Source organism: Cherax quadricarinatus, chromosome 2 (assembly GCF_038502225.1).
Source record: "Cherax quadricarinatus isolate ZL_2023a chromosome 2, ASM3850222v1, whole genome shotgun sequence".
Taxonomy (NCBI): domain Eukaryota; kingdom Metazoa; phylum Arthropoda; class Malacostraca; order Decapoda; family Parastacidae; genus Cherax; species Cherax quadricarinatus.
The window spans coordinates 76503504-76522132 of record NC_091293.1 but is presented as its reverse complement, the minus strand read 5'-3'; the positions used below and the strand labels follow the sequence as shown (position 1 = coordinate 76522132).

General features: G+C 40.7%; 1 protein-coding gene across 1 annotated transcript in view; it reads right to left on the bottom strand.

Annotated features, from left to right (window-relative positions):
• The window catches only part of LOC128684183 (mitochondrial import inner membrane translocase subunit Tim21), a 76623-nt gene extending 59856 nt beyond the window's left edge, over positions 1 to 16767 (bottom strand). Inside the window, exons 1-2 of the mRNA XM_070088992.1 lie at positions 16721 to 16767; positions 16108 to 16263 (exon numbers count right to left, since the gene is read on the bottom strand). The gene's annotated coding sequence lies outside the window, so the exon portion shown is untranslated. The remainder of the gene's footprint in view (positions 1 to 16107; positions 16264 to 16720) is intronic.
• Between the last annotated feature and the right edge of the window lie 1862 nt (positions 16768 to 18629).

The following is an 18629-nucleotide window of genomic DNA, read 5'->3' as shown; positions in this document are numbered from 1 at the left end:
GGTCTAATATAATGACTTTTATGTAGTCTGTTTTGAGCTAGAATGAGCTATAGTACAACTAGATTTAATCTAATAATATAAAAATACAAATTAAAAATAGCACCAGTCTCTCACTAGTAATTGCAATATGGTCTAATATAATGAATTTGGTATTGACTATAGTACAACTGAGTTTAATCTAATAATATAAAAAAGGCACAAGACTCTCAATTGTAATTGCACTAAGGTGTTATATAAGTTGTTTACAAGAATTAGAGTATAACTAGATTTAAATTGACAAGATAAAATATACAAGTTAAGGTAGCAAAAGAATAAAAAAGTAGGAAAAAAAAATATATGAGGTAGTTGGTACTAGTTAGCAAAAGATAGTTAAGGGCCTTGAACAATAATATAATTGAAATATACACTAATTGCACACACAATATAGTCACTAAGATATGAAAACAATCTTAGAGTAGGAATTATAATATAAACTTATAATATAAAAATACAAATTGAAATGGTACTTGCAATTGCACTAGAGTCTGGTATAGGTTGTTGACAAGATCAGGAGTATAACTAGATTTAAATTGACAAAATAAAATTCACAATTAAAGTACCAAAAGAATAATAGTAAAAAATAACAATGGTAATGTCTTGGTTATAATATGATAGTAAGATGGTAGACAGGTACACAGGTACAAAGGATAATATAAAGGTTGGAGTTGAATATACAAACTTGAAAATTTGGCAACAAAATGTTATGGGAAGTATAAAATAATGTTTAATGTACAAAAGTAAAATTGACTGGTAGTAAATATGGTGTTTAATAAAATTTTAGTAAGTAATAATGTTTACAAAAAAAGTGAAAAAGTAATGTTTATTTCATTCAATATTGCACTGGTAGTTATACTAGAGGTTATATGGCAGTACAAGGTAATTAAGAGCACTCTAAGATAGTAAATGTGGTATTAAAACAGGTAAAGGTAATTAGACAAGTAATGGTTATTAAATGTCAAAAATGTTAAGAGTAAATTGAAATTATAGTAAAAATGATAATTATTAATTTTAGTAAGTAATATCAATTGACAATATTTAAAAAAATATGAGGTAGTAATATGGACAGAGAAAGTATCAATTCAGCTAATGTTTAAGCAAACAATAGTAAATAAGAAAATTACATAAGGTGACTTATGCTTACTAGTAAAATCACAAAATGAGGTAGTTGATTATTTAATTAGTAAGAGATTGTACAATGAAATTTGAACAATAATGGAGCAAAACATACGCTACACTACGTAGGCTTTTAGGTTGGACATTGTTTAGTTATTCTCTGTAAGATTAGTATCCCTGAGAAATCGTGATAGATCATTCTCGTTCGTGATTGTGTACAGTTGACCTACATTTGTTTTCCTAACAAGAATTTTCCCATCCCGTGTGAAGCATTGGTGTATTGTGTCATTATTCTCCCGCTTAAGTTTTCTGACTCTATACAGGAGGTTCTGACGTTTTTTGGTAAGACATTCGTTTATGTACAGTGGACCCCCGCATAGCGACTTTAATCCGTGCAAGAGGGCTGATTGTTATGCGAAATGTTCGGTATGCGAATGAATTTTCCCCATAAGAAATAATGGAAATCAAATTAATCAGTGCAAGACACCCAAAAGTATGAAAAAAAAGTTTTTACCACATGAAATATACATTTTCCTACACACAAAGAGAAGGATACATGCACAATAGTAGAGTAGTACATGCACAATATATATTGTGCATGTACTACTCTACTAAATGAAGAATAAATGACACTTACCTTTATTGAAGATGCAGCAATGACTGATGAGACACTGTGTCCTGGGAGTGCCTTTTCCTCCTGAGTACTGTAGGTCCTGTTTGGCATTTTCTTCCAGAACAGGCCTTATCACACTGTGTATGCCACTACGATTCTTAAATCTCTCAAACCAACCTTTGCTGGCTTTAAATTCACCAATATGAGCACTAGTTCCAGGCATTTTTCCCTGTTCACCTGGGTGTTAGTCGACTGGTGTGGGTTGCATCCTGGGAGACAAGATTAAGGACCCCAATGGAAATAAGTTAGACAGTCTTCGATGACACTGACTTTTTTGGGTTATCCTGGGTGGCAAATCCTCTGGGGTTAATTGTTTCTTGGTATTCTCAATAAGCCACACCAACAACGGTGCTACAGCAGCAGCAGCAGCAGCTGACGGTGGTACAGCAGCAACAGACGATGCTACAGCAGCAACAGACGATGCTACAGCAGCAGCAGACGATGCTACAGAAGCAACAAACGATGCTACAGCAGCAGCAGACGATGCTACAGCAGCAGCAGACGATGCTACAGCAGCAGTAGACGATGCTACAGCAGCAGCAGACGATGCTACTGCAGCAGCAGCAGACGATGCTACAGCAGCAGCAGACGATGCTACAGCAGCAGCAGACGATGCTACAGCAGCAGCAGACGATGCTACAGCAGCAGCAGACGATGCTACAGCAGCAGCAGATGGTACTACAGCAGCAGCAGCAGCTGACGGTGGTACAACAGCAGCAGCAGCTGACAGTGCAGCAGCAGCTGACAGTGCAGCAGCAGCTGACAGTGCAGCAGCAGCTGACGGTGGTACAGCAGCAGCAACAGCTGTACCACCAATAGTAGCGATGGTTGATTGGGGTTTATTATACAACTTGGCCAGCTCGGACACGCACTCCACTTTCATACTTATCAATGATCTTTTTCTTCATCTCTATAGTAATTCTCACCCTTATTGCTGTAGGGTTGGCACTAGAAGCTTTCTTGGGGCCCATGGTCACTTATTTTCCAGAAAAAATCACCAAAAACACTGTAATAATACGAAATGTTCCGATTGTATGCTTGGATGTTACCGCGGAGGCTGGCTGGTAAACAATGCCACCGGCGGAACATGTGAGCATGGCTCAGGCCACACATTGGACGCGTCTCGGACGAAGAGCGGTGAGCGGGTTTTTGGGCGGTATGCAAGGCAAAATTTTTGCGAAAAAAGCGAGCGGTATGCGGATTGTACGGTATGCGATGCGTGCGGTATGCGGGGGTCCACTGTATACCTCTTTCTTTACTTTAATAGATGCAATAATTAAGTCTTTTTTCCTGTCATGTGAGTGGAATCTAAGCATAACACTTTTTCTACCATGGGATCCTAGTAACCTGGCTTCTTTTATTTCAGACTCTGGTACAATAACACTTGTTTGGTCCTTTATGATCTGCAGAGTAATTTCTTTACTGTTTGTTTGGTTCATATCACTGGGAAAAAGTGGACTGGTAACTATTACTGCGTCCGATAGTTTATCTTGTTCAGTTTTATCTTCTTGGAGAGCAAAGTAGTCACTGAACTGGTTATCTAAGTTGTTCTTCCATTCTTTTACTGCTTCTTCAACCTTTGTATTAAGAGATATTATTTGTTGGGTATGGCTATCTATGACTGTTTGGATGGTCTTGTCACAGTTAGTCATTCCTGGTGTTGATAACTTTTGTTCAAGACTGAGGATTTTGTTCTCCAGTTGTGTCATCCTGGTGTCTTGTTTTGTTAGCCTCTCTCGAAGATTCATATTTTCAATAACTAAGGTGGAGATGCATGTCTTTAGGGTATCTGGATCGTTGGTCATACCTGAGAGACTACTTGGTAGGTTGAATCCGGGGAAGAGAGGGGAGGATGGGCTGGGGGCAGCCATGTTTGTTGTTATTGTTGTGGTGTCGCCTTGAGTGGTGGTGAGTGGGGTGGTTGCTGGGCCGGCGTCCTCCTGGCTACACTTGTTGAATAGTTGATTTTTCGGTGTTTTCTTGCTGGCCTTGGTGCTGTTTCCTCTTAGATTGCGCCTCATGGCTCTTCCGCCTGCATTCCAGTGAATACAGGTTCAGGAACTTCAAGCGCTCCCAGTAATTGAGGTGTTTTATCTCCGTTATGCGTGCCGTGAAGGCGCGCAAACAATAGGGCATGCTTTTCACTAATTTCCTAGCAAAATTGGGATCTAATTCCTTTTTAATAAGTTTAAAGTCAAATTAAATACAGTGGACCCTCGACCAACGATATTAATCCGTTCCTTAGAGCTCATCGTTAGTTGAAATAATCGTTAGTCGAGTTAATTTTCCCCATAAGAAATAATGGAAATCAAATTAATCCGTTCCTGACACTCCAAAGTATTGAAAAAAAAAAATTTTTACCACATGAAATATTAATTTTAATACACACAAACTGAAGAAGACATGTACAATTACATGACACTTACCTTTATTGAAGATCTGGTGATGACTGATGGGATGGGAGGAGGGGAGTGTGTGGATGGGGTTAGTGTTTAGAAGGGGAATCCCCTTCCATTAGGACTTGAGGTGGCAAGTCCTTTTCCGGGGTTACTTCCCTTCTTCTTTTAATGTTGAGAGTTACTGGACTTCTGTTGCACAACATATCTGTCCATAGAGGCCTGTACCTCTCATTCCTTTATGACTTTCCTAAAGTGGTTCACAACAGTGTCATTGTACAGGTTGCCAACACGGCTTGCAGTAGCTGTCTGAGGGTGATTTTCATCAAAAAAGGTTTGCACTTTAAGCCACATTGCACACATTTCCTTAATCTTTGAAGTAGACAAGTTCTTCAATTTCTCTATTCCCTCCTCCAGAGCAGTTTCCTCAGGTGTGGCCTCTTGCTGTTGAAGATGATCTTGCAGCTCATCAGTGGTTAGTTCTTCATTGTCCTCCTCCACCAACTCTTCCACATCCTCCCCACTAACCTCCAACCCCAAGGACTTCCCCAATGCCACAACTGATTCCACAACTGGCATAGGCTTCTCAGGGTTAGCCTCAAATCCTTCAAAATCCCTTTTGTCTACACATTCTGGCCACAGTTTCTTCCAAGCAGAGTTCAAGGTCCTCTTAGTCACTTCCTCCCAAGCCTTACCTATAATGTTTACACAATTGAGGATGCTAAAGTGATCTCTCCAAAACTCTCTTAGAGTCAATTGAGTTTCTGAGGTCACTACAAAGCACCTTTCAAACATAGCTTTTGTGTAGAGTTTTTTGAAGTTTGCAATGACCTGCTGGTCCATGGGCTGCAGGAGAGGAGTGGCATTAGGAGGCAAAAACTTGACCTTGATGAAGCTCATGTCCCCAGAAAGTTGCTCTGCCAAGTCTGAAGGATGACCAGGAGCATTGTCTAATACCAGGAGGCACTTAAGGTCCAATTTATTTTCCAGGAGGTAATTTTTCACAGTGGGGGCAAATGCATGGTGTAACCAGTCATAGAAAAAGTCCCTAGTGACCCATGCCTTACTGTTTGCCCTCCACAGCACACACAAATTAGCCTTGAGGACATTGTCTTTCCTGAACACTCTGGGAGTTTCAGAGTGATACACCAATAAAGGCTTCACTTTGCAATCACCACTAGCATTAGCACACATCAACAGAGTAAGCCTGTCTTTCATAGGCTTATGTCCTGGGAGTGCCTTTTCCTCGTGAGTAATGCAGGTCCTGCTTGGCATTTTCTTCCAGAACAGGCCTATTTCGTCACAATTAAACACTTGTTCAGGTTTCAGTCCTTCACTGTCTATGTACTCCTTGAATTCCTGCACATATTTTTCAGCCGCTTTGTGGTCTGAATTGGCAGCCTCACCATGCCTTATCACACTATGTATGCCACTACGATTCTTAACCCTTTCAGGGTCCGTCCCGTAGATCTATGGCTTCACGTTGAGTGTCCAAACCATAGATCTATGCCAAAATTCTAGCGCCGTCAAATTTAGCGCGAAAGAGCTCATAGGCCTACATGTGAGAGAACGGGTCTGCATGGTGGGTGTGCGCCATAAACAAAAAATCTAGGCGCCCGCATAGCATTGTGGGAACGCCGGCTCAGTTACCCTTGTTCACCATGCCTCGTTGCAAGTCAGCTCTCACTCCCCGGAAAATTGGGACTCTCCTCTTCCTATCTGATAGTTCTGACACTGATGGAAGTGGAAATGAAGACGAATTCTACGGCTTTGATCAGTTAGTGGCCAAAAGGAATGACCAGGATATCGATAATAGTGCAGAAAACCCTGACGATCCTCAACCTTCTACCTCTGGTGTGGGCACTCGTGACTCACGGTCAGTTGTGCCTCAACGCAAGAGAAAACTAATATTTTCGCGTGGCCAGGCCTCTGACTTCAGTAATGATGATGATAGTGACGTGGATTGTGATTTTATTGTGCCCGACGATCATTCGAGTAGTGATAGTGAGGAATCATATTCACCAGTGAAGCGTCAGTATGTTCGCCGCCGCATGCGCTCGGGTAGTGTACCCTATGCTGTGCCCAGGGGACGGAGTACATCCCGGAGTACATCCCGTGGCCCTACACCAGTTTTAGGTAGTGATAGTGAGGATGATGTGGCTACATTTGGCATGGATAGACCACAGGCATCAGTGGATGGTGGGAGTGGTGATGGTAGTGGCACCGCCATGCGTGACTCACCAGCCCACGCTGGGACCCACGCTGCTGACTCGTCAGTTCAAGGACAAAGCGGAGTGTCAGCCACCAGCCCACCACAACCACAACCACCCGCACAACCAGCCTATGATGTCCAGTATCCACCAGCAAACCATATGTGGGATTGGCAGCAAAATCCCAATTTTGTTCCCAAGCCTCACCACTTTGATGAGTCTCACAGTGGAATTCTACCTACTTGTCCCCTTGGAACTACGGCCAATGAACTGGAATTCTTTGAATTATTCTTTGACCAGCCATTGATGGAAACTATTGTCAGGGAAAGTAATAAGTATTTTGAGTACACCATGGCAAATACGATCATATCACCACAGTCAAGACTACACAGGTGGAATGAGATGACTGTTGCAGAAATGTATTTGCTTTTTGCAACAATAATGCTTATGCCTCATGTCTATAAGCATAATATAAAAGCATACTGGTCCACAGATCAGCTAATTTCTACCCCGGTCTTCAGTGAAATCATCCCAGTGAACAGGTTTATCTTACTCTTACGTATGTTGCACTTCTCTGGCAAAACCAGGCCTGACAGAAGTGGCAGGTTATATAAGATTAGAAATGTTTTCATGTATCTCAAACAAAAGTTCAGCATATACTTTTATCCATTCAAGAATGTTGTAATTGACGAGTCTTTGATTTTGTTCAAAGGTAGACTGTCATTCAAGCAGTATATACCGAGCAAGAGGAAACGCTTTGGTATAAAACTGTTTGTACTCTGTGACTGTGACAGTGGCCTGGTGTTGGATATTGTTGTATACACGGGAAGTAAAACATTGAAAGATACCAAGATGTTATTGGGTATCTCAGGTGACGTAGTGAGAAACATGATGGCACCTTATCTTGGTAAGGGGCATACATTATATACCAATAACTGGTACACAAGCCCATTACTCAGTGATTTCATGCGAGTGAACAAGACAGATGTGTGTGGCACAGTGCGGTCTAATCGTAAACATATGCCCAAGCTCAACGCAGGTGCTCGTGGTGATGACGTGCAGGTGTTTACTGCCAATGATATCATGGCATTACGGTGGCATGACAAACGATATGTCACATTGTTGACAACCATTCAGCGTAATGAAATGCAAGACAGTGGCAAAGTTGATCGAGTGACAGTGATTGATTATACACAAAACTTGCACTTGGTTGACAAATGTGACATGCAGATTGGTTTTGTTGATTGTGTTCGTAAGAGTTACAAGTGGTACATGAAACTTTTCTTCCATCTCATGGACATTTCAATGCTCAATGAATATAATATGTACCAAATAAAGACTGGCAACAGACCACCGTATGGTGAATTTTGTTTGTCTGTTGTCAGACAACTCATAATGAAGTACCAGGTAAGAACACCTGCTATACAACAAGGTCCTCGAATTACTCAGGATATACCCAAGCGTTTGAGGAGGGAAGGTGATCATTTCATAATACAGTTTCCTTCAACTCAGAAGAAATTTGCTCAGAAGAGATTCATCATCTGTGCACAAACAAAATGACGGCAACAAAGACGCAAAGACACTCAGTTTATATGTGAGGAATGTAAGGTGCCTCTGTGTATGGTGCCTTGTTTCAAGGAGTTCCACAAGCTCCAGCAGTTCTAAAACCATGTCCAGTGATTGTAAATATGTAAATATATGATAGAACATTAGTATTATACAAGATTTGTGCATGTTTATTGTAATAAACAACAGTGGTAAACAATAATATGATAATAACTTTAGTGCGGTTAGTGTGTTCAATACAGTGAGTTTATATATATACATTATATACAGTATTGGTCTCTCAGGCCCCAAATGTTAGTAGGAAAAGAAAAAAATTGGAAAAGAAAAGAAAAAAACTATAAAAACCGTTAAATAATGTAATGTGCGTATGTGGAATTCATCAATGTTGCCGTCACCACATCATTTTGGACAAACTTCTTGGCACTGTATCTCAGTAAGTACTGATCAGAAATTTTTTTTTTTGTCTTATTACCTTCACAAAAATATGCTCTTTAATTCTGTAAGAAAAATAATTTTTTTTTTTTCAAAATTTCTTGGACACTGGAGCACCACTTCTGATTTTGGCCTTGGACCCTGAAGGGGTTAAATCTCTCAAACCAACCTTTGCTGGCCTTAAATTCACTCACATCATCACTAGTTGCAGGCATTTTTTTAATTAAATCGTCATGCAACTTCATAGCCTTTTCACATATGATTGCTTGAGAGATGCTATCTCCTGCTATTTGTTTTTCGTTTATCCACACTAATAACAGTCTCTCAACATCTTCTATCACTTGCGATCTCAGTTTCGAAAACATAGTTGCACCTTTGGCAAGAACAGCTTCCTTGATTGCCGTTTTCTTGGCCACAATAGTAGCGATGGTTGATTGGGGTTTTGTGTACAACCTGGCCAGCTCGGAGACACGCACTCCACTTTCATACTTAGCAATGATCTCTTTCTTCATATCCATAGTGATTCTTGCCCTTTTTTGCTGTAGGGTTGGCACTAGAAGCTTCCTTGGGGCCCATGGTGACTTATTTTGCAGGTGCAATCACTAAAAATGTTGTGATAATATGAAATGTTCTGATTGTATGTTTGGATGTGACCACGGTGGCTGGCTTGTAAACATTGGCACCCATGGGACAAGTGAGGTGCACTCAGGCCACATGTGGACGCGTCTCAAACGGAACGAATCACGTTGGTCGAGTTTTTTAGCGCTAGTTGAGGCAAAATTTTTGCGTTAAAATGTATCACTAGTCGGATTTAACGTCATACGATGCCATCGTTGGTCGAGGGACCACTGTACAGTGGACCCCTGAGTTTTGGCAGCATCGACTTTCGTGAAATTCGACTTTCGGCAAGTTTTTTCGGCCAAATTTGGCCTCGAGTTTCGTGATTAGACTCGTGATTCAGCGACCGTCCAGTACCCATCCGCCCATCACCGCGCACACAAAGCCAGTCTCCCACGCCATTCACGCACAGTGTGCCATTGTTTACCAATATGTGACCATCACCCTGCGGGTTCATACGTAATAATCCGTTGTTTTTTGTAATTGCAACTGCTAAATAAGTCACCATGGGCCCAAGGAAAGCTAGTGCAAGCCCTTTGGTAAAGAAAGCGAAGAACACGATCCAGAGGGATTTTGAAGGGTTTGAGGCAGACCCTGGCCCTGCCGACCCTCTGCCTGTTGTGGAAGGTGTTGTGGCACTGGGCAAGTCCATGGGGTTGAAGGTGACGGGGATGTGGAAGAGTTGGTGGAGGACCACAGGGAAGAGCTAACCACTGACGAACTGCAAGAGCTTCAACTGGAACAGCATCAGACCACAGCTGAGGAACTTGCTTCAGAGGAGGAAAAGAGAGTGAAGGAGGTGCCTTCTTCGGTGATTAAGGACATGTGTTCAAAGTGGAATGAGTTGCAAAGTTTTGTTGAAAAGTATCACCCTGACCAAACTGAAACAAGCCATATCTGCAATATGTTCAGTGACAAAACCTTGTCCCACTTCAGGCAAATCATAAAGAAATGCCAGAAACAGACCTCTCTGGACAGATATTTTGTGCGACAGAGGTCCAGTGACTCTCAAGTTGTTCCCAGTGGCATTAAAAGAAGAAGGGAAGTAACCCCAGAAAAGGACTTGCTACCTGAAGTCCTAATGGAAGGAGATTCTCCTTCCAAACAATAGTGTACACCTTCCTCCTATCCCCTCCTCCTATCCCTTCCTCCCGTCTTCAATCCACCCAGAAGTCTTCAGTAAAGGTAAGTGTAATGTTATTATTATTTTTTATATGCATGTACTTGATTTGTGATTGTTTTCAGTATGTAAATCTTTATTTAATTTGAAAAAAATATTTTATTTTAATATTTTTGGGTGTCTGGAACAGATTAATTTTATTTCCATTATTTCTTATGGGGAAAATGGTTTCGAGTTTCATGAATTTCGACTTTTGCCAGGCTCTCTGGAACGGATTAATCACGAAACTCGGGGGCCCACTGTACAGTAGGGCCCCACTTTACGGTGTTTCCCCTAATGGCGTTCCCCTAATACAGCAATTTCAAATTATGACCAAAACTTGCTGTACGGCGAGCGGTCTTTCTAATACAGCACGCCCCGCCCGGTTTGTTTATATTCTCCGTGAGCACCTCTCTCTATTATGCCTGGAAATTTTCCAAAATTTCAAGTGTTTTAAAGTTATTGCATATTTTATATGTATGTACTCTGATAATTATACGGTGGTCCCTCAATTATCGTCCATAATCCGTTCCTGGAAGTGGGACTATTATCGAAATAGACGATTTTTTAATCAATTTTCCCATAAGAAATAATGTAAATACAATTAATCCGTTCCTGACACCCAGAAGTATTAAAACAAAAAATTTTTTTTACATTAAATATAGATGTAGTACATAAACAATACAGTGGCACATGATGAATGAAACATTAACAGCATAACACTTACCTTTATTGGTGATTCTTCTTAGCGTATGGAAGGCTGGAGGAGGAGAGACATTGAATTACTGTTTGGAAGGGGAATCCCATTCCATCAACACCTCAGGTACCAAGTGCTTTTCTGGGGCTACTTCTCTTCTCTGTTTCTTAATGCCACTAGAACCAGCTTGAGAGTCACTGGAGTCCTGTCTCACAAAAAAATGTCCAGAGAGCTCTGTTTCTGGCGTCTCTTTAAAACTTCCCTAAAATGGGCCAAGACTCTGTCACTGTACAAGTTGCCGATATGGCTTGCAACATCCTTCTCAGGGTGATGTTTCTCCATAAATCTTTCCATCCTACCCCACATTTCAAAAATCTCCTTAATTTCTGAAGAAGGCACCTTCTTCCATCTCTCTTCCTCCTCCTCTGCAGCAAGATTCTGAGCTGCGATCTGTTGCTCTTCCTGCTGAAACTCTTGCTCCTTTCATATTGTTCAATGATGTTTTTCTTAAATTCAATCGTATTTCTCACTTTCTTTACCAAAGGTTTGGCACCAGGAGCTTTCTTTGGAGCCATGGTAGCTTATTTAGCACTTGCAAGCACTAAAATGAATGGAATATTATGAAATATTTCGTACGAACACGTGAGGGGACCGTCGCTCACTGGTAAACAATGGCACACTGGCTGGGAATGGCTCAGAGCCGTGAGTACGCGTCCAGGACGAAAGACGATTAGCAAGTTAAAGGACCATTTGCAAGCCAATGTTTAGATGAAATAACAGGACTATTTCCGAAATGGACTACTTTTAGGCCGGACGATTAATGAGGGACCACTGTACTTATGTGTACCTGTACCTAAATATACATACTTACACACTGTGCTGGCGTGCAGGTACACATTAAGATCACTAAGAGTCTCTCTACTCGACGCCATATAATAATCTCTTGGGCGCATTAAATGTTGTACATATATTACATTAATACAGATAGGCATTTCCATTAATCCGTCTATGATATTTTTTTCAAAATTATGTAATAAACACGATACCTAACATATAAACACGATACATACATCCACAGTATAAAAATTGACATAAATATGAGATTTGTTTATCAAACAGCTTGTAGGAATGTCGAAAGAATTACGTTTTCTCTAGTCAAACACCGGTTTCTTAACTGTAGAAAAATATTTCTTTCATGACTCAAGAAATCGTAATGACACGATTGCAAACAAACCATACCCCCGGCCGGGATTGAACCCGTGGTCATAGAGTCTCAAAACTCCAGCCCGTCGCGTTAGCCACTAGACCAGCTAGCCACAATAAGATTCATCCAACTAGGTATATTTCTACACCATAGGAAGGTTAGCACAGGCACCACTGTGACCACAAATGCAAGGTTTTTACAGACGAATCTCCAGCTAGCGTGGCCGTGACGAACTCTAGCTCAAGTCCCTTCACTGCCGTCAACATGACTCAAAAAATCGTAATGACACGATTGCAAACAAACCATACCCCCGGCCGGGATTGAAACCGCGGTCATAGTCTCAAAACTCCAGCCCGTCGCGTTAGCCACTAGACCAGCTAGCCACAATAAGATTCATCCAACTAGGTATATTTCTACACCATAGGAAGGTTAGCACAGGCACCACTGTGACCACAAATGCAAGTTTTTACAGACGAATCTCCAGCTAGCGTGGCCGTGACGAACTCTAGCTCAAGTCCCTTCACTGCCGTCAACATGACTCAAGAAATCGTAATGACACGATTGCAAACAAACCATACCCCCAGCCGGGATTGAACCCGCGGTCATAGAGTCTCAAAACTCCAGCCCGTCGCGTTAGCCACTAGACCAGCTAGCCACAATAAGATTCATCCAACTAGGTATATTTCTACACCATAGGAAGGTTAGCACAGGCACCACTGTGACCACAAATGCAAGTTTTTACAGACGAATTTTACAGACAAACCATACACCGGCCGGGGGTATGGTTTGTTTGCAATCATGTCATTACGATTTCTTGAGTCATGTTGACGGCAGTGAAGGGACTTAAGCTAGAGTTCGTCACGGCCACGCTAGCTGGAGATTCGTCTGTAAAAAGTTGCATTTGTGGTCACAGTGGTGCCTGTGCTAACCTTCCTATGTTGTAGAAATATACCTAGTTGGATGAATCTTATTGTGGCTAGCTGGTCTAGTGGCTAACACGACGGGCTGGAGTTTTGAGACTCTATGACCGCGGGTTCAATCCCGGCCGGGGGTGTGGTTTGTTTGCAATCGTGTCATTATAATAATAATAATAATAATAATAATAATAATAATAATAATAATAATAATAATAATAATAATATCAGTCTCTCTAAAACTGGTGTGTTGCATGAGAATGTGAGTGTTGCTGTTTATTTATTCTGTATTAACTTGTCAGAGCATCATTCCTTCTAAAAATGATGCTACGTGAGAATGGAAATGTTGGTCTTTATTTATTCTACTGTACCATTGTGGAGACAACTTGTACACAATGTAAGGTGTTTGTATGAACGTGTAAAAACCATAACCAGATGCTTCGTCTGTTTGTTTAAATAGTGGGTGGGGTGGCCAGGTGGGCTACCCTACCCTACCCCCCACACCTGACTTTCTACAAATAAATACTCTTCACTTCTCATCCTACATTAAGACCATTAAGACTATAAACATTTTAAGGTAAGTAGTGAATGTATTGTATATGCATTTTATCACTCTAGGGTGCTTTCAGTGTCATAGTATATTATGTGTGGGTGGGGTGGCCTGGAGGGCTACCACACCTACTTCTTACAGAAAATACTACTCACTTTTGCCCTACATTAAGACTACAAATATTTTGAGTTAAATAATGAGTGTACTGCATTTATTTTACTTTTTATTGTTTTTTAATGCCTAGTTCTATTGCTAACTTAATATATGTTAGTGTAAACTTGTTATCTGGCATTTATATGAATTTATAAGTGGAAAAAATGGCATTCTGCTTTCTGGCAGTAGCCTGCAACCTAACCTGCCATATAAGTGGGGCCCTACTGTAACTACCTTGAGTAAGAACCAGTCTTTTGGTGTTGTTGGGGTTTTAGAGGCCACTGACATTTAAAGCTCAACCATTGGGTAAGAAAAAATTTAAAATTTGAGCAGAAAGGGTAAAATGAGACAAACATCCCAAAACATGAAAGGAACAAGCATTCTCAATTAGGTTCAAGAGCCCCCTTCACCAAAGTCTCAGATGAGAAGGATTCCCACACCCTGCCCAAGTCAGTGACTGGTTACACCCCATCCCTCTCCCTCAGCTACATGCACAAGTTTCTACAAAAAGAAAATACAGAAGTAATATATGGTACCCCAACCAATAACATGCCCAGCAGGCATGTGTTAAGTGCAAACTCCTAATGTATGCATACCAACAAGATGTAGTAAAAGAACTATCACTGTATGGTTATATGATAGATAAACTGTTGCTTCACTTATGAAAAACAGTTATCTCTACAGTAACTTTAGTGAAATATCTACGAACATCCTTTGATCCACGAATATCAGATGAGATGAAAATAGCATGCCTGAGCAGTGCCTACCTGCTCAGGCATGCAAGACTGTACGTTGGGTTCAAATACAATGTCATGTAGACTATTCTAGTTCTTCATAGTGTTGCTCTAACAAAAAACGTAAAACCTGACTACAATTTTGCACAAACTAAGATTGTGAGATTCATCCTAGACCAAGAGAAAATGTAGTGAAAGAAGAATTACAAAAACTGGAAAGGCTTCAAGTGGCAGAAAGAATAAAGGAACTGAAATTCAATCAAGTAGTCTAGACAAAACTGCCAACTAGTATTCAGAATATCTTGATGCAAATTCTGTAAAGGTTAGGACTCACTACCTGGAGTTTACCTGGAGAGTTTACCTGGAGAGTTTACCAATATGATACTAGGTGAGTATAGATCTATAGTACCCAAAGAAGGTAGCCAGGCCTCAAGCCTAATAACTCACAGTGATAAAGAGATGGAATGGGTTATATGATTAAGTCAAGGCCAATCTTAGAATAAAACAATTTAGGTATGAGTATATGCATATCTAATGAATGAAACTACAAATAAGGGAGGATAATTTATTATTTTTTAAAATATGTACTCACAATTTTTATTGCTCTGATGTTCAGTACAGTGCAACCCCAGTTTTCATCCTTAATCCATTCCAGAAGGTCAGTAGAAATCCGAAATGGACGAAAACCGAAGTAATATTTCCCATGAGAAAAAAATGTAAATCCAATTAATCTGTTCCAGACACCCAAAAATATTGACAAAAAATAAATTTCATAGAGAATAACTATAGAGTTGCAGCTCTTCAGTGATTAGCTCTTCCCTGAGGTTGTCCACCAACTCTTCCACATCCTGGCCACTCACATCCAACCCCATGGACTTCCCCAAAGCCACAATAGATTCCACAACAGGCGCAGGGTTGTCAAGTTTACACTAACTTATATTAAGTTAGTAATAGAACTAGGCATTAAAAAATACAATAAAAAGTAAAATACATACACAGTACATTCATTACTTACCTTAAAATACTTGTAGTCTTAATGTAGGGTGAGAGGCAAGTAGCATTTATTTGTAGGAAGTCAGTGCAGGTAGCCGGTAGGTAGCCTGGGCTACACCTACCGGCTACCTACACAGCGACCCAGAGCCATATTATTACCATCGGCATACCATGTTTACTGAGTTTAATCATTTCTAACAACTACCTTTAGATGCCATCATAAACAAAGGGAGAAGTAATGAATAATTCATGCCAAGAATTGTAAACAAAAGCGTTATGTATTAAGGGCAGTGACTGGGCCAGCGCAGATTCATACACATTTTCTCTAATGTTGGACTAGAGAAAATGTAATGTTTTCCTTCCACCAACTACCACCCTTCCATATCATATATGGAAGGGTGGTAGTTGGTGGGGCTAGAGTGAAGCTCTTGTGCCTCTTACACAGACTTTCAGAAGCAAGATAAAGTCAATGACACTGCTAAACTAGACAAAAATATTGAGTAAAATTTTGGTTTCTAAGGTAGAATTTTAAAACAAAATATAATGGACTAGAGCACGGGTATGTAACCTTTTTATGACTACAGACCCCTGGTGAATTGTCAATGCCCCCCTGACTGTCTTCAAGAAGGCACTGGACAGGCACTTAAAGTCAGTACCTGACCATCTGGGTTGTGTTTCGTATGCCAGTTTGAGTGCAGCCAGCAGTAACAGCCTGGTTGAGAAGGCCGTGATCCACCATGAGGCCTGGTCACAGACCAGGCCGTGGGGCGTTGACCCCCGAAACCCTCTCCAGGTATACTCCCTTCGCCAGACTGTTGAAATTATCATCACCAGTTGTATTAGGTACCAGTATGACTCCAAAAGAAGTCATTAACTTGGTTTTAATTTACACAAAGATAGCTAGGTACAGAACGAGTGACAGTTTATTCTAATTCAACTTTTTTTAAAAATTGTTCAGAGATCGAGTCCTACACCCACATTATCTGTTTCCCATACAGCTAAGGGGCATGGATACCCCCAATTAAGTACCCCTAGTAATTAAGTAGGTTTATTAGGTATACATAAATACAGTTACAAAAATTAGCTTGATCGCTAGCGCACTCAGCTCAGACACTGAGGTCCGGAGTTCGAATCTCCTCTGGTACGGCTGGAAAACATTAGGGACGTGTTTCCATAAGACACCTGCTGTCCATGTTCACCCATCACTAAAAAAATGTAAACCTGGGAAATGAACCAGCGGGCAATACGGGAGAAAATGTTACACCATACCTGGCTGGCAGACACCAGGCAGGATGTTGTTGTGTTGGGTTTATCAGGGCCAGTGACAGCTTACACCGTAATGAACCCGATTTAACGATGTACCGGGAAGTTACGTTGACCAAAACTGGGAGATTAAAGAAAAGAAATGGGATTCTTCGGAAATAGAAAAAAAAACTAGTTCCTAATTAGACCGAGTGGACCCCTTTGCCAAGACCCAGCAGAGCGAGACTTCCACACCCGATGAAGGCTGGTGCAGAAGGCCACCAGGCAGAAGAGCTATGTACTCTAGCATGAACCAGTTCAAGAAGAGTGCCAAAAGGTGTCTGATGAATGTAGCTACAGAAAGGGAGGGGAATGATTTTTTTTTTTTTTTTTAGAAAACACCCGTGTAATTTTACCTTATTCCTAGTAATGACCCTCGTATTGTAGATCGTCTTAATGACAGAGGGGGTAGATTACTATCATGGGTTGTCAGTTAGCAGTTTGAGAACAATTATACGAAAAGAACTTCAACTGAACTCTATTGACTTAAGACTCAGGGAGATTGACACAAGTCAATCCATCTATCATCATTCCATCATGCAGGAGGAGCCACATATCTATGGTGCATCCAACAAAATAAGCAGACTCTTGGATGTCACTACCGCCCGGCTCCGGCTGGGTTACAAGTATTTAAGTCAGGTTAAATCACCACCACCAGATGTAGACCAAACGAAATGTAAACTTTGCCAGGTGGATAATTGTCACACCCTGCGTCATTATGTACTGGAGTGCGATCAAATTAATGAACTTAGAGACAACTCACTCAGAAATGTTGAAGAAATGGCAAAGTATTTATTTATTTATTTATTTATTTTGTAATTTGAACATACATACAGAGGTACAAAAAATACAGGTAAGAGCAGCATGCCAAAGCCACTTATATGCACAGCATTACGGGCTGGCTTAAAATTAACTTAAGATTAACTAAGCAATGATGAAATCAGTGATAAAACATTATTCTAAACAGATAACTATAAAGCACAAATGAGTATTACAAAGACAGGTCATATGGTTGCATGCATTGCTGTACATTCAGTAGAATGGAGTATTCTGTTAGGTAGTGTATTTAAAAAAATAACAAAGTTAAATTGGGTCCTAGGTTTAACATTTGTGTGATATAATTGTGAGTAACATATAGGATATACAATTTATAAGGTTCAGTTATTCAGTATTTATTTGGTTTTGAGTGAGTAAGTGATCTTTGTTTGAGAAGAGACTTGATTTTATAAACAGGTAGTGTTTCTTTTATATTTACAGGTAATGAATTCCAGATTTTAGGGCCTTTTATGTGCATTGAGTTTTTGCATAGCGTGAGATGGAGACGAGGAACATCAAAGAGTGATCTGTGCCTTGTGTTATGGTCATGTGTTCTGTTGAGGTTGGCAAGGAGATGTTTGAGGGGAGGGTTACTATCAGAGTGAAGTGTTCTATGTATGTAATAGGTGCAGTAATAAGTATGGATGTTTCGTATGGTGAGTAGGTTGAGTGTTTTGAATATTGGTGGAGTGTGCTGCCTGTAGTGGTAGTGCCACAGTGGTATAATACAGACCATTCTGGAGAAATACCCTGACTTTGCTAGCAGTAAATAAAGCATTACCACGTACTCACCTATTTGTGTGTGTGTGTGTGTGTGTGTGTGTGTGTGTGTGTGTGTGTGTGTGTGTGTGTGTGTGTGTGTGTGTGTGTGTGTGTGTGTACTCACCTATTTGTGGTTGCAGGGGTCGATTCATAGCTCCTGGCCCCTCCCCTTCAATGATTGCTACTAGGTCCTCTCTCTGTTCCATGAGCTTTATCAAGCCTCGTCTTAAAACTATGTATGGTTCCCGCCTCCACTACGTCACTTTCTAGGCTATTCCACTTCCTGACAACTCTATGA